The following is a 16590-nucleotide window of genomic DNA, read 5'->3' on the forward strand; positions in this document are numbered from 1 at the left end:
TTTCAGGAAGTACATGTGATAAAACCCAAAAGGAAACAGGTTGCTCTTCTATATCGGAGATCTAAGGTACTAGGGACCGCGAAAATAAAGAGGGAAAGTGTTGAAGCAACACAGGTCCATCTGTGAAAAACAAACGTGTGCTTTGGGTTGTCAGTTCAAATTCCAATTCAAGTCACTCCTGAATGCATTCCAGATCTCATGCTTAAAAAGGGTCAGGGGTATGGACTGTCAGCACCAGCTAGTCACATAGCTGCGTTAAAAATCCCCACAACTTGAGGTCGCAATCATACTAGTCTCTGACATGAATTGAGAATCATTGTGTACACTACCCACACTGGAGCAAATTCCTCACACATGTATATGTACGTGGCAGAATCAGAAATTCGTTAACTTTGCAGCATCATTACACTGCAATAAATAGTAACAGAGAGAAAACACAGTAATTACATATATTAAATAGTTAAATAAGTAGTGCAAAAAAAGAATTAGAAATAAAAAAATAGTGAGGTAGTATTCATGGGTTCAATGTCCATTCAGAAATCAGATGGCAGAGTGGCTGAAGCTGTTCCTGAATCGTTGAGTGTGTATCTTCAGGCTTCTGTACCTCCTCCCTGATGGTAACAATGAGAAGAGGGCACGTCCTAGTTGATGGGGGACCTTAATGGTGGACACCGCCTTTCTGAAGCATTGCTCCTTGAAAATTTCCTGGATACTGCAGACGCTAGAGCCCATGATGGAGCTGGCTAATTTTACAACTTTCTGCAGCTTAATTTGATCCTATGCAAAGGTCCCCACATCCCCCGTAACAGACAGTGATGCAGCCAATTAGAATGCTCTCCACGGTACACCTGCAAAAAATTGCTAGTGTTTTTGGTGTTGTAAAATCTCCTCAAACTCTAATGAAATACATCCGCTGTCTTGCCTTCTTTATGGTTGCAACGATATGTTGGATCCAGGTTAGGTCCTCAGAGAACTTGAAATTGCTCACTCCCTCTCACCTCTGAGAGAGCTGGTGTTATGTTCTCTTGTCTTACCCTTTCTGAAGTCCTCAATCAGTTCTTTGGTCTTACTGACACTGAGTGCATGGTTATTGCTGTGACACCACTCAACTAACTGGCATATCTTGCTCCTGTGCACGCTGTCATCACTTTCTGAGACTTTGCCGAATAAAGTCGATCTGTGATAACAAAATCCTGAAATAATGCCACAGCACATGCTGAATGGGTAGCAGCACTGTCGCCTGTGCTGTGTCATTGTCTAATGACAATGGGAATGGGATCCTGACCCAACTGCACGGGTCAGCAGACAGCACGGGGTGAAAACGTGAAGCTCCATGTGCCGCAGAGGCCTAACAAGTCGAACAATGCCTGACAATGAACAGCTTACGGTCTTTAAGACTGGTCTCTGTAAGGAGACCAAATGGAAATGGAAGCTGTTTACTGTTAGTGGGATAATTGTCAATTGTTAGTTTTTTAAAAACTGTATCACATGTCAATTTCATTTGCATCTTATTTAAATTGGAAATAAATAACTAAGAGTGATGAAAAGCTGGTTTAGGATAAGTAAAGTTACTCCATTGTTCATTATTTTCTGACTACCAACACAAAACAAGAGCATATTGTTCAGGATTAGCATCTTAGAACATCATCACACGGCCAGTCAGTCAGCCAGCTTTAAAAATACTGAAGAGGCTGTAAATCTGAACAAAATCAAATCAGAAAATACAGGACAAATTCAAGCAGCTCAGAGAGATAGGAGAAAAGGACACCATGGCAGCGTAGCAGTTAGTGCGACACTATTAAAGCTGGGTTTCAGAGTTTCAATTCTGGTGCACTCAACATCAGTAAGCCTAAAGAACTGATGGTGGACTTCAGAAAGGATAAGACAAGGGAATACACACCAGTCATCATAGAGGGGTTAGAAGTGGAAAGGGTGAGCAAATTCAAGTTCCTAGGTATCAGTATCTCTGAGGATCTATCCTGGGCCCAACTTATTGATGCAGCTATAAAGAAGGCACGACAGCAGCTATGTTTCATTAGGAGTTTGAGGAGATTTGGTATGCCACCTAAAATACTCTTAAATTTCCACAGATGGAGAGCTTATTAACTGGCTACATTACTACCTGGTATGAGGGGGTGGGGGGGAGACTGCATAGGATTGAAATTAATCTGCAGAGAGTTGTAAACTTAGTCAGCTTCATTATAGGCACCAGTCTCCACAGTATCCAAGAGCAATGCCTCAAAAAGGCAGTGTCTATCATTAAGGACCCCCATCGCCCAGGCCATTCCTTGTCCTCATTGCCATCATCAGGGAGGAGGTACAGCTTCTTCCCCTCTGCCTTCCCTTCTAAACAGACATTGAACCCATGAACACTACCTCACTACTTTTTTTTAAATTTGCATTTTTGCACTACTTATTTAACTATATAATATATATACTTACTGAAATTCATGCTTTTTTCTATTATTATGTATTGCAACGTACCGCTGCTGCAAAGTCAACAAATTTTATGACATACGCCAGTGATATTAAATCTGATTTTGTGTGTGGTTGCAGGGTAAGCCCTGCCCTACCCAGACTTCACCGATCAAAGCAAAAAAGAATGAGAGGTGACTTCATAGAGGTGTACAAGATGATAGAGGGCATAGATCAAGTGGTGGTGGGTGGGGGGGTGTTGATGTTTGATATTTTTCTTTGAATGGGTTGATTCCATGGTTCTTCTCTTGTATCGTGGCCTCTACGGGTAATATGAATCTCAGTGATGTGTACTACATACTTACTTTGACAATAAATGTACTTTGAATCTTCGACAGCCAGAGACTTTTTCCCAGCGTGAATTGAATTAAATTGAATTGACTTTATTTCTTACATCCTTCACATACATGGGTAAAAAATGAACATCTGAATGTGCAACGTGCAATTTATAGTAACTTGTAATAAATAGTATGTACAACAGGATAGTCAATTAACATATAGTATTAGTGAGAATTAATCAGTCTAATGAGCTGGTGGAAGAAACTGTCCCGGAGCCTGATGGTCCTGGCTTTTATGTTGCAGTATCATTTCCCAGATGGTAGCAGCTGGAATAGATTGTGGTTGGGGTGACTTGGGTGCCCAATGATCCTTAGGGCCCTTTTTAGACATCCGTGTTTGTAAATGTCCTGAATAGTGGGAAGTTCACTTCTACAGATGTGCTGGGCTGTCCGCACCACTCTCTGCAGAGTCCTGCGATTGAGTGAAGTACAGTTCCCATACCAGGCAGTGATGCAGCCAGTCAGGCTCTCAATTGTGCCCCTGTAGGAAGTCCTTCGGATTTGGGGACCCATATCAAACTTCTTCAACTGCCTGAGGTGAAAGAGGCGCTGTTGTGTCTTTTTCACCACACAGCTGGTGTGTACAGAGCACGTGAGATCCTCGATGATATGTATGCTGAAGAACTTAAAGCTGTTCACCCTCTCAACTGCAGATCAATTGATGTCAATAGGGGTGAGCCTGTCTCCATTCCTCCTGTAGTCCACAAACAGCTCCTTTGTTTTTGCAACATTGAGGGAGAGGTTGTTTTCTTGACACCACTGTGTCAGGGTGATGACTTCTTCTCTGTAGGCTGCCTCATTATTATTTGAGATGATGCCAATCAATGTAGCATTGTCAGCAAATTTCATTAGTAGATTGGAGCTGTGGGTGGCGACACAGTCATAGGTATACAGACAGCAACGAAGGGGGCTTAGGAAGCAGCTGATATGAGGTGTATAATTTTAAGGTAATTAGAGGAAAGCATGGGGAGGTGGGGGGAAGATGTCAGAATTTTTTTAAAACACAGAGTGATGGGTGCATGGAACTCACTGCCAGAGGTGGCGGTACAGGAAGATACATTAGGGACATTTAAGTTCAAAGCACATTTATTATCAAAGTATGTATACATTCTACAACCTTGAGACTTGTCCCTTGCATGCAGCCACAAAACAAAGTAACCAAAAAGAATCCATTAAAAATAGACTGTCAGACACTTAATGCAGAGAGAAAAAGAAAACAAATTGTGAAAACAATAAAAGTAAAGAGACTCTGAGATTGGCAGACGGTTAATAGAAAAATGGAAAGCTATGTAGGAGGGGAGGGTTAGATTGATCTTAGAGTTGGTTAAAGGGTCAGCAGGACATGGTGGGCCCAAAGGCCTATACTGTGTTGTAATATTCTATGTTGTATGTAAGGCAGCACAGGGAAGCTGTTGTTAGTGTAACTGCCTTACAGGGTCTGAGTGATTCCAGTTACTCCCTACACCTTAAGGGCATGGTAGGAAGGTGACTAGCTACTGTCAGTACTGTCCTAGTGTCGATAAAGAACAAGTTCATAAATAGCCCATTCTCGTTCTGACATGTCAGTCTATGGTCCCCTCGTGTTAAGATGAGGCCACCCTCAGGGTGGAGGAGCAACACCTTATATTTCTGTCTGGGTAGCCTCCACCTGATGGCATGAATATCGATTTCTCCTTCCGGTAAAAAAAATCCCCTCCCCACCCCTCCTCTATTCCCCACTCTGACCTTTTACCTAGTCTCACCTGCTTATCAACCTACCCCTGGGTCCTCTTCTCCTGCCCCTTCTCCTGTAGTCCACTCTCCTCTCCTATCAGATTCCTTCCTCTCCAGCCCTTGACATTTCCCACAGAATCGTGGGGGCTGGTTGGCTTATTTGCCAGTTGAAAGCCACTTCTGCCGTATCAGTTGTTGATTTGCTCGTTTAAAAGTAGGGGCTGCTTTTTCCCCGCTGGATGGCCTGTACGCCACAACACCAATTTCCAGTTTCAAGCACCTCAGAGGTACAAGAACAGCACATGCAGGAGGCTTGCTCTCCTTCCTCTGTCCCCAGGCACCCTTCACAGAACCATTGGGAAGGTATGCTCCACAACACAGAAGGCCCACACGCAGTTTTAGCTTAGTATCTATTTGTTCAATATTTAGTTTTGTGGTTTATGTAACTCAAGGGAAACTTAGATGTTTGGTCAAATCTTTTATTGTTTGTGAATAAATAATTAATATGCTTATTTGTAGTCGGTGTTTTTTGTCGCACTCACTAAACCCGTGAACCTGCTTCCATGTTACACCCACCGGCCTCACCTATCACCCTCCAGCTATCCTCCTTATCCTCTCCCCCACCTTTATATTCCGACATCTCCCCCTTTCCTTCTCAGCTCTGAAGAAGGGTTTTAGCCCAAAACATCGACTGTTTATTCTTTTCCATAGATGCTGCCTGACCTGCTGAGTTCCTCCAGTGTTTTGTGTGTGTTGCTCTGGATTTCCAGCATCTGCAGTTTCTTTTTGTGTTTGTGATTTGCTGCTGCACTGCAAAGAGTGATGCCTACCCCAAAACTTGCTGAGTTCCTCCAGCATTTTGTGTGTTGCTTCTCTCTTCATTTTGAATGTGATCTGCTGAATATTTTAGACTCGCTGCAATGTACAGAGGGCTACTGAGGGTCTAGGGTTAATGTATAGTGAAATACTGCCTCTATATCACTATGCTATTATCTCAGTGGTCCCTGCCACCACTAAGGTCTCGTCGCTAGGACAGCAAGCTGTTCACTGTACTTTTACTATTTTATTGAGATACACCGCGGAATCAGCCTTTTCAGCCTTTGAGCTGTGCTGACCAGCAATCCCCCAATCTTAATCCTAGCCTAATCATGGGACTATTTAGTATGACAAATTAACCTACCAACTGGTACCTCTTTGGACTGTGGAAGGAAACCCGAGCACCTGGAGGAAATGCACACAGTCACGGGGAGAAGGTACAAAGTCCTTACAGGCAGCGGTGGGAACTGAACCCAGTCGCTGGTTGTGCTAACCACCTCGCTACCGTACTGCACTGATTACTGTTTACCTGTGCTGTGCACTTCACATGCATTTTGAATTGTATTTTATTAATTTAGTTGTGGTAATATCTTGTGTGTAATCCAGAGAAACATTGTTTTATTTGGCTGTATATACGTGCAGTCTGATGCCAACAAACTTGAACTTGAAGCCCTCTTTTCCAGGGGAAGGAACCTTGGCACTTTATTTTTTAGTTAAACACATCCCTCCAGCTCTCACACCAAATCGGTACATCTTTTTTGCACCCTCAGAAAAGGCAAGACGAGAGAACACACACGCTGGCCTTAGAGGGGATCAGAAGTGGAGAGAGTGAGCAATTTCAAGCTCCTGGGTGTCAATATCTCAGGATCTATCCTGGACCCAACATATCGATGCAGCGACAAAGAAGGCTATATTTCATTAGGAGTTAGAGGCGATTTAGTACGTCACCAAAAACAATTGCAAATTGTTTTTGCAACTGTACCATGGAGAGCATTCTATCTGGTTACACCACCATCTGGTATTGTTGGCGGGGGGGGGGGGCTCTACTGCACAGGATCAAAATAAGCTGCAGAGAGTTGGAAACTTAGGCAGCTCCATCATGGACACTTGTCTCCATGGTATCCAAGGCATCTTCAAGGAGTGAGGCCTCAAAAAGGCAGCATCCATCATTAAGGAGCTCCACCATCCAGGACATGCCCTGTTCTCACTGGAACCATCAGAAAGGAGATACTGAAGCCTGAAGGCACACACTCAGCGTTTCAGGAACAACTTCTTCCCCTCTGGCATCCGATTTCCGAAAGGCCATTGAACCCATGAACACTACCTCACTACTTCTTTCATTTCCATTTTTTATATATAGTAAGTTAACAAATTTCACGACATATGCCGGTGATATTAAACCTCAGTGGTTCAATGGTCCCATTTAATATTGGAGAATGTATATAATATACAAATTGAAATTCTTATTCTCGGCAGACTTCCTCGAAACAGAATGTTTTTGTGTTATTTATTTAATTAGGTTCTCTTTATCTAGTTTTAGGACTTATGTGAAGATTTGATCACATTTTAGGTCATATTTATGCAGAAATAGAGAAAATTCTACGGGGTTCACAACTTCTTAGCACCACTGTATGTTTTTTTTAGGGATGTTAGACAAACAAATGAGGGAGAATGCAATAGAAAAAGCTGGGAATGGTATGTATCCAGACACCCTGGGCAGCAGAGGAAAGACAGCTGAGCTGAGACAGGTTGGCAGCAGTGTGCGGGATTAACAAAATAACTTGTTAGAACATATTTGACTAATAGAATCAAAAAAGATTTGGTAAGATTTGATGGTGGGTGTCTGAGATGTTCGTAACACCGCCATTAGATATATCAAGTTCTGACTCCTAAATCTTTAGATATTAGCTTTATATGTAACCATATAAAATGCTGGAGGAACTCAGCAGGTCAGACAGCATCTATAGAAAGGAATAAACAGTCGACGTTTCAGGTCAAGATCCTTCATCAGGACTCGTATGAGGTTTGTGACATCTTCCCTCTTCCTTTCCAGTCCTGGAAAAATGTCTCAACCCATAGATGCTGTCTGTCTTGCTCAGTTCCTCCAGCATTTTGTGTGTGTTGTTCTAGATTTCCAGCATCTGTAGAATCTCTTATGTTTATTCTTCTCCATTGATGCTGTTTGACCTGCTGAGCTCCTCCAGCATTTTGTGTGTGTTGCTTTGGATTTCCGGCATCTGTAGAATTTCTTGTGTTTATCATACGAGCTTTGTTTGTCACATGTATCAAAAACATATAGTTAAATGCATTATTTGCATCAACAACCAACACAGTCCGAAGCAGTTTGCAAGGGTCGCTGTGCTTCCGGTGCCAACATTGCATGCCTACAACTTATGAACCCTAACTGCACATCTTTGGACTGTGGGACTGCAGGCAGATGGTCACAGGGAGAATGTACAGACTCCTTACAGGCAGCAGTGGGAATTGAACACTGATCACTGGTGCTGTAAAGCAGAACGCTAACCGCTGTGCTACTGTGGTGGCTGCAAAACTCTTATAAATAAAGGAAGCAGTCTGAGGTGATGATTGAAATTCTTACAAGGTAAACACATTGCACACATGAAAGCTTTTTGGCTTAAATGAAATTTTCCTATTGCGTGTTTGGGGTGACGTAGAAACCAAAAAGAGAAAAACCACAGCTAACTTCATCAGTGGGTGGCAGGGCGGAGAAACGTCTTCACCCAAGGAGGTGTAAGGTGCTCCTTCCCTCTGCTAGCCTGCAGGTCAGGTGTAGCACCTGCTTAGCCACCCCCCCGTCCCAACCTCCCGATCAGGGTCACATGAAGCCACGTGAAGGTGGTGGATGCTCATATGAGCAGCTGATGGATATCACAAGTCCTGGTTATGTGATCACTGACACCAGACAGATAATCTCTAAACAGTATTGATAACAGCTGGGGTCACCTGCCTTGTAAAGACACTGCCCAGAAGAAGGCAATGGCAAACCACTTCTGTAGAAAAATTTGCAAAGAACAACCATGGTCAAACGACAATGATGATGAACTACATCAGATACCCAAGTACATCTCAGCACTTTGACCAGTGTACTTGGCAAACGGCCTCCTTAGCCACCCACCACTGGTTGAGTCTGACCACGGATGTTGCGTCCCAGCTATCTATGCTGTTGGTACAGCTCTGTCTGTGCTGATAAGACCAATGCAAGAGTGGCAGTTAAAACAAAGACAGCAGTGTACACCGCTTGTGTCACCAGCACACTGCTGTACAGATGCAAGACCTGGACAACAACGCAAAGGTCATATTTAGAAGTGACCTCAGCTCTGCTGGAGATGCGGCGTTCCTTTGAATGGGCCCATTTGCCTTCTGCTGCTTTCGGGAGTTTTTCTTCACCAGATGTTGTTTTAGGGTGCTTCTCGGCCGGTTGCAGGCTCCTTCCAAGACTCAGCGTTGACGTCCAGCACCTTCATGTCCCGCTTTCAGATATCCTTGCCGTGCAATCGCAGGCGGCCAGCGGTTCTCTTGCCTGAAGCTGGCTTACTGTGTAGGGGATGGCCTCTGGGATGCAGGCATCCTGCATGCAGACGACGCGGCCCAGCTAGCGTAGCCTATGGTGGCTGAGCAGGGTGTACACACGTGGGAGGCCGGCATGAAAGAGAACCTCAGCAGCAGGTACTCTATCTCTCCAAGATGTGATGAAGGCTCCTTAAGTGGAACATGCTGAGCCTTCTCTCCTCCTTAGCGTATGTTGTCCAGGTCTCGCTGCTGTATAGCAGTGTGACGCAAGCATTAAACACTGTCATCTTTGTTTTGACTGAGAGTTTGGAGTTCTCTCAGACTGATGCAGTGAGGCAGGAAAGAGCTGTTGCAGCTTTCTGGATGTGTTGCTGATGTCTGAGTCCAAGGAGAGGTTGTCACTGATGATGAACCCCAGGTATATGAACTGATGAACAACATCTAGTTTGTAGTTATCAATGGCAAATGACAGGTGGTGCCTTCACGTTCTGCTCAAGACATTTGTCTTTCTCAGGCTAACAGTCAGACCAAATTCCTTGCATGTGTGGGAGAAGCGATGCATCAAGCTCTGGAGCTGCTGCGGAGTGTGGCTTGCAACTGCTGCATCACCAGCCTATAGCACGTCTTTTCTGCCGCTGCCTATAAGGAGTTTGTATGTTTTTCCTGTGACGTGGGTTTCCTCCCACAGTCCAAAGATGTACTGGTTGGTAGGTTGATTGGTCATTGTAAATTGTCCCATAGTGATGTTGGGATTAAATCGGGGGATTGCTGGGCGGTGCGGCTCCGCTCCGCTCGAGGGGCCAAAAGGGTCTGCATCTCAATAAACAAATAAATCATAGCTTTTTGCACTTTGGTTTTGCATTGTAGGCAGACGAGGTTAAAAAGTCTGTCATCTGATCTAGTAGGTGGGGTCCTCCTCTACTTACCAAAAGCAGAATATATGACCCTACTCTGGAATATGACTCACTGAAACAAAGTCATGGAAAGTCATGGATTCTTGATTACCTGACTGGCAGACCACAGTATGTGTGCTTGCAACACTGTGTGTCCAACAGAGTGATCAGCAGCACTGGGGCTCTACAGGGGACTGTCTTGTCTCCCTTTCTCTTCACCACTTACACCTCGGACTTCAACTACTGCACAGAGTATTGTCATCTTCAGAAGTTTTCGGATGACTCTGCCATAGTTGGATGCATCAGCAAGGGAGATGAGGCTGAGTACAGGGCTATGGTAGGAAACTTTGTCACATGGTGTGAGCAGAATTATCTGCAGCTTAATGTGAAAAAGACTAAGGAGCTGGTGGTGGACCTGAGGAGGGCTAAGGCACCGGTGACCCCTGTTTCCATCCAGGGGGTCAATGTGGACATGGTGGAGGATTACAAATACCTGGGGATATGAATCGACAATAAACTGGACTGGTCAAAGAACACTGAGGCTGTCTACAAGAAGGGTCAGAGCCCTCTCTATTTCCTGAGGAGACTGAGGTCCTTTAACATCTGTCAGACGATGCTGAGGATGTTCTACGAGGCTGTGGTGGCCAGTGCTATCATGTTTGCTGTTGTGTGCTGGGGCAGCAGGCTGAGGGTAGTAGACACCAACAGAATCAACAAACTCATTCGTAAGGCCAGTGATATTGTGGGGATGGAACTGGACTCTCTGACGGTGGTGTCTGAAAAGAGGATGCTGTCCAAGTTGCATGCCATCTTGGACAATGTCTCCCATCCACTACATAATGTACTGGTTGGGCACAGGAGTACATTCAGCCAGAGACTCATTCCACCGAGATGCAACACTGAGCGTCATAGGAAGTCATTCCTGCCTGTGGCCATCAAACTTTACAACTCCTCCCTTGGAGGGTCAGACACCCTGAGCCAATAGGCTGGTCCTGGACTTATTTCCTGGCATAATTTACATATTATTTTTCCCTCGGGATCAATAAAGTATGACTATGACTATGACTTAAACAGACAAGGAGAAGACATGTTCTAAGTCTTCGGGCTTTACTGAACACACTGAATTCAATTGGGCTACCAGCTGTACCAAGCATGCTTAGTTCCACCAAATTAAAAGGGCCAGAAATTAAGAGTTTGAAGCATTAAACCTGTGATTGTGTATGAGGTGTCTGTCATGTTCACTCCTGCCCATCTGATCTAACAAGAGTCAATGTCTCCTGATTATTCAGAAAATGATTCTTAGAGACAGGACTTACAAGCATAGTCTGATTGGGAATAGTTAACATGGCTTTGTAAGGGGCAGGTTGTGCCTCGCTGAATTCAGAGTCAGAATCAGAATCAGGATTAATATCATGGGCATACGTCGTGAAATTTGTTAACTTTGTGAGAGCCGCACAATGCAATACATAATAATAGAGAAATATTGAATTACAGTAAATACATAACATAGTTAAATTAAATAAATAGTGCAAAACATATAGAAATAAAAAAGTAGTGAGGTAGTGTTCATGGGTAAAATGCCCATTCAGAAATCGACATTTCTGGCAGAGGGGAAGAAGCTGTTCCTGAAACACTTGGTGTGTGCCTTCAGGCTTCTGTACCTTCTCCCTAATGGCAGTAAGGGGAAGCGGGGCAAGACGGGGTCTTTAATGATGGATGCAGCCTTTCTGAGGCACCGCCTCTTGAAGGTGTCCTACAAGAAGGACACTACAAAGGCTAGTGTCATGATGGAGGTGACTCAGTTTACAACTCGTTGCAACTTACATCGATCCTGTGCAGTAGCCACCCACCCCCCAACCATACCAATTCCTTGAAGAAGTGACGAAACATATTGATGAAGGTAGAGCAGTGGATGTGGTGTACATGGATTTTAGTTAGATGTCCAACAAGGTTCCCCATGGTAGGCTCGTTCAGAAAGTTAGAAGGCATGGGATCTAAGGAAACTTGGCTCCATGGATTCAAAACTGGCTTGCCAATTTTAGGCAGAGGGTGGTTGTGAACAAAAGACCAAAGAGTTCGTCTGTCTCTTTGTGTCTTGCTATGCTTGTCGATTGAACCCCTATTTATTGTGGCACCTTTCCCTCAGTTCTTGAGGCTTCACCTACACTGAAGAATTTATGAATCAGAATTCAAAGTTCCCCTGACAACAGCAGCAATCATGTGGAAATGGCAAATCGTGAGCTCTGAAGTCCTGGTGGAAAACTTTGTAACTTACTATGTCGTATTTAGTGTGGTTTATTTGTGCTCTCTATTTTTGTGATAATAAATTAGGCTTAAGTTACTTTGTTGTGCTTGTATGCTTCTTACCACATCTCCTGGATACTCAAATTGTTTGAGTCTTTTGGGTCTGATCCAAGTTCTTAACTCCTTGAAAGTGGCTACACAGGTTGATAGGGTGGTTAAGAAACCTTAGGGAATACTTGCTTTTATTAGTCAAGGCACTGAGTTCAAAAGTCAAACGGTTATGTTGCAACCTAACAAAAGTCTGGTTAGGCCACATCTGGAGTATTGGATACGTTCTGGTCGCGCGCGCACCCCCCCCCCCCGCCCCCATAGGAAGGATGTTTGAGACTTTGGAAAGAGGTTCACCAGGATGCTGCCTGGTTTAGAGGGCATGTGCTATCATGAGAGGCTGGATAAACTTGAGGGTTGGAGGCTGAGGGGAAATCTGATAGAAATTTATGAAGATTATGAGAGGCACAGATAGAGTTAACGGAGAACATCTGTTTCCCAGGTTGAAATATCTAACTAGAGGGCATGCATTGAAGGCAAGAGGGGTAGGTTTAAGAGGGGTAAATTTTTTTAGCTCAGAGTGGTGGATGCCTGGAATGCACTGCATGGTATGGTGGTAGAGGCAAATACATTTGAAGCTTTTAGACCATAAGACACAGGAGCAGAATTAGGCCATCTGGCCATCGAGTCTGCTCCACCATTCAATCATGGCTGATCCGTTTTCTTCTATCCCCTCCTCAACCCCAGTTCCTGGCCTTCTCCCTGTAACCTTTGATGCCATGTCAAATCAAGAACCTATCAATCTCTGCCTTAAAAACACCCAACAACCTGGGTTCCACAGCTGCATGTGGCAACAAATTCCACAAATTCACCATCCTTTGGCTAAAGACATTTTTTTGTATCTCCATTTTGAAAGGGCGCCCCGCTAATCCTGAGGCGATGCCCTCTTGTCCTAGACTCTCCCACCACGGGAAACATCCTTTCCACATCTACTCTGTCTAGGCCTTTCAACATTCGAAAGGTTTCAATAAGATCCCCCCCTCATCCTTCTGAATTCCAGCAAAGTACAGACCCACAGCCATCAAACGTTCCTCATATGATAACCCTTTTATTCCTGGAATCATCCCTGTGAACCTCCTCTGGACCCTCTCCAATGCCAGCACATCTTTTCTAAGATGAGGGGCCCAAAACTGTCACAATTCTCAAGGTGAGGCCTCACCAGGTGCCTTATAAATCCTCAGCATCATATCCCTGCTCTTGTACTGAGAAGCAAACTTGCTGATAAGTGTTGAGAGAAGTGTTAAATAAGCACATTCACAAGGTGAGAGCCTCATGATGATGGCTTTTAATTTGTTGTAAAATACACTGCAAAACTGAGGAATCACCTCCATGGAATTCAGTTTTAAAAAAATGTTTATCATAAGCATAACGATGAATTTATTTGTTGTCAGGAGCATTTATGGGTATATTTTAGGGGAGGATGCTTATACAATTGCTAGGAAATGTGGTTAGGACATTACACATTCCCCACGCCTTGCATCAGCTATGATTCAGAAGTCTGTGGGTTCAAGTCCCACTTCAGAGACCTGAGAGCAGGAACTGAATCTAATGCTCCAGAGAGGGACTCAGGTAGAACTCAAAAGCCAAAAGATGAAACATTAAATATAGAACAGAGAACAGTACAGCACATGAACAGGTTGCTCAGCCCACCATTTCTGTACTGAGCAAGATACCAAATTAAATATACTAGTAATCTCTTCAGGCTGCATAGGATCTACACCACTCCCCCCATTCTCTGCATATTCAATGGTTCAATGTTTCCTTTTAATATCAGAGAATGTATTGAGTATACAACCTGAAATTCTTACCCTCTGCAGACATCCACAAAACAGAAAAAAAACCCAAAGAATGAATGACAGAAGCAACGTAAGAACTGGAAAGCCCCCTGCTCCTGCCTCTCCCACCCATGAGCAGCAGCACATACACATCTCAAAGCCTCTTAAACAACACTATCATATCCACTTCTACCCTGGCATCTACAACTCTGCCTGAAATGTTGACTGTTTATCCATTTCCATTAATGCTGCCTGATCTGCTGAGTTCCTCCTGCATTCTGTGTGTGTTGCTCTGGATTTTCAGCATCTGCAGACATTCTTGAGTTTGTGTAAAAAAATGCCCCCCACATCTCCTTTGAACTTTTCCCATCTCACCTTAAATGCATGCCCTCTAGAATCTGACATTCTTACACACTGGGTGGTGGGATGGAGGTACGTCTGTATGAAAGGACGTGCAGCACCTGTTTAGCATACCCGCTCCCCCTGAGCAGTGTGACATGAAGCCATGGGAGCAGCTGGGGGCATATCACAAGTCATGTTACCACTGACACCAGGCAATCTCTGAAGAGTACTGGTAATGGCTGGCATCACCCATCTTGTAAAGACACTGCCCAGAAAAAGGCAATAATACATTACTTCTGGAGAAAAATTTGCCAAGAGCAATCATTTCATGATAAGACCATGATTGCCTATGTCATACAACACGGCACATAACGAACGAACAATCTACATTTCATCCAAGTCATATACATCAGAATCAACAGAGATCTTAGCACTCGCTCCTGTGGAATACTACTGGTTACAGACCACCAGACAGAATAATACCCTTCCACTATCTCTCTGCTTTCTATTAAACCAAGGCCAAGAGATGGACATAGAAGATCCAAAGAAACCCTTTTTGAAGGAAGAGTATATTCCTGAAGTGACGGTGGAATAATTGGTGGGGTTCAGTAAATCTGTACAGAACCCCACCGAATATCTATGTAAAATGTTTGTACACTCCCCCTGTGACTACGTGGGCTTCCTCAAGGTGCTCCAGTTTCTTGCCACTTTCTAAACAAGTACAGGCTAGGGTTAATGAGTCGGGGCATGTTATGCTGGCGCCACAAGCACGACACTTGGGGGCTGCCTCCAGCACATTCACGAATTGTGTTGGTTGTTGACACAAAAGAAAGCGAGACAACGGCTTTATTTCATTAGGAGTTTGAGGAGAGTTGGTATGTCACCTAAAACACTCTTAAATTTCTACAGATGTACCGTGGAGAGCATTCTAACTGGCTGCATTATCATCTGGTATGGGAGAGCTACTGCACTGGATCAAAATAAGACGCAGAGAGTTGTAAAACTAGTCACCTCCATCATCCGCACTAGTCTCCCCAGCATCCAGGACATCTTCAAGGAGCAATGCCTCAAAAAAAACCCCAGTATTCATCATTAAGGACCCCCATCACCCGGGTCATGCCATTTTTCTCAGGGAGCAGGTAGAGAAGCCTGAAGGCATACACACGATTCAGGAAAAGCTTCTTCCCCTCTGTCAATGGATTTCTGAATGGACATTGAACTCATTCATAAATATTACCTCACTACTTTTTAAATTTCTACTTTGCACTATTTATTTACTTTAACTATTTAATATATATATATAAATAAAATGTAATTCATGTTTTTTTTCATTATTATGTATTGCACTCTAATGCCGTTGTCAAATTAAAGATATCTTTGAATATTAAGCATATAGCTAATCTGGTTAATATTATTATCTGTGAGCTTGCTACATGCAGATTGGCTACCTGGTTTCCTATAATACAACCATAGCTGCACATCTGATCTAAGCTGCTACTGAACTGCTAGTAATTGCTACACAATATCTCCCTATCACATAGGAGATCATTTTGGCACATCGAATTTTTATGTGAACTGTTCTTTCCACATTCCCATCAACTGTAAAACTTCGACAAACCTCTATAGATGTGTAGTGGAGAGTGTACTGACTGGCTGCATCACAGCCTGGTGTGGACACACCAATGCCCTTGAATAGAAAATCCTCCAAAAGGTAGTGGATTCGGCCCAGTACATCACGGATAAAGTCCTCCCAACCATTGAGCACATCTACATGAAACACTGCCGCAGGAAAGCAGCATCCATCCACCACCCAGAAGACTGTCTCTTCTCACTGCTGCCATCAGGTAGAAGGTACAAGAGCATCAGCCCCAGGTTCAGCAACAGTTACTACCCCTCAATCGTTAGGCTCTTGAACAAAGGGGATAACTACACTCACTTGCCCCATCCATTGAGATGTTCCCACATCCAATGATCTCACTTTAAGGACTCTTTATCTCATTATCTCATGTTTTCATTATTTATTGCTATTTATTTATAATTGCTTTTGCAGTTTGTTGCCTTCTGCACTAGTTGATTTTTCATTGATCCTGTAGTAGTATTCTATAGATTTGCTGAGTATGTCCGCCAGAAACTGAATCTCAGGGTTGTATATCGTGACATACATGTACTTTGATAATAAATTTACTTTGAACTCCCCCAGACTCATCCACACTTGGGGCAATCTACGTTGGCCAATTAACCTCACAATTCATACACATCTTTGAGATGTGTGGGCAAAGGAGGAGCCTCAGAAAAACCCACAATGGTCAGTGGAGCTATGAGACAACAGCTCTATTAGCTACACCTCTCAGTGCT

General features: G+C 43.8%; 1 protein-coding gene across 1 annotated transcript in view; it reads right to left on the reverse strand.

Moving 5' to 3' along the window:
* Positions 1 to 16590, reverse strand: part of sae1 (SUMO1 activating enzyme subunit 1) — a 231684-nt gene that overhangs the window by 37333 nt on the left and 177761 nt on the right. The window lies entirely within an intron of this gene.

The sequence above is a fragment of the Mobula hypostoma genome, chromosome 12, assembly GCF_963921235.1.
Source record: "Mobula hypostoma chromosome 12, sMobHyp1.1, whole genome shotgun sequence".
Lineage (NCBI taxonomy): Eukaryota > Metazoa > Chordata > Chondrichthyes > Myliobatiformes > Myliobatidae > Mobula > Mobula hypostoma.